The 356-nt window shown below is 62.1% G+C and overlaps 1 protein-coding gene across 1 annotated transcript in view; it reads right to left on the bottom strand.

Moving 5' to 3' along the window:
* The window catches only part of POLRMT (polymerase (RNA) mitochondrial (DNA directed)), a gene marked incomplete at its 5' end in the record, with an annotated part of 16,706 nt that overhangs the window by 14,150 nt on the left and 2,200 nt on the right, over window positions 1-356 (bottom strand). The window lies entirely within an intron of this gene.

Genomic DNA, 356 nt, shown 5'->3' with positions numbered 1-356 from the left:
GCGAACCCAGCCACAGACCGGGAATCCCCCTGCTGCCACACACCAGCTGTGCTTCAGCACGTTTGGGAGCCATCAGGAACAGCGAGGAACAGCTCCACAGAGCCAATGTCCCCCAAAACGACCCCACAGCATCCCAGTCCAACCAAGCAACTCCCACCTTACGCCCTCAAAGCGATGCTGCAGTCTGGGAGCAGAGGCAGAAGCTACCCCGATCCTAAACCCAGCTCCGAGCAGAAGGAAGGTCGTTCTCACTTCCCACATCTCCGCTCCCTGCACAGCCTCAGATAAAACCCCCAGCAGCTGGGGGCGGCAGGGAGGGCCCACAGCCGGGGCTCTGCCCACCCCTAAACCTGGCC

Source organism: Buceros rhinoceros, unplaced genomic scaffold (genome assembly GCF_000710305.1).
Source record: "Buceros rhinoceros silvestris isolate BGI_N320 unplaced genomic scaffold, ASM71030v1 scaffold27185, whole genome shotgun sequence".
NCBI lineage: Eukaryota > Metazoa > Chordata > Aves > Bucerotiformes > Bucerotidae > Buceros > Buceros rhinoceros.
This window is presented reverse-complemented; position numbering and strand designations above follow the sequence as displayed.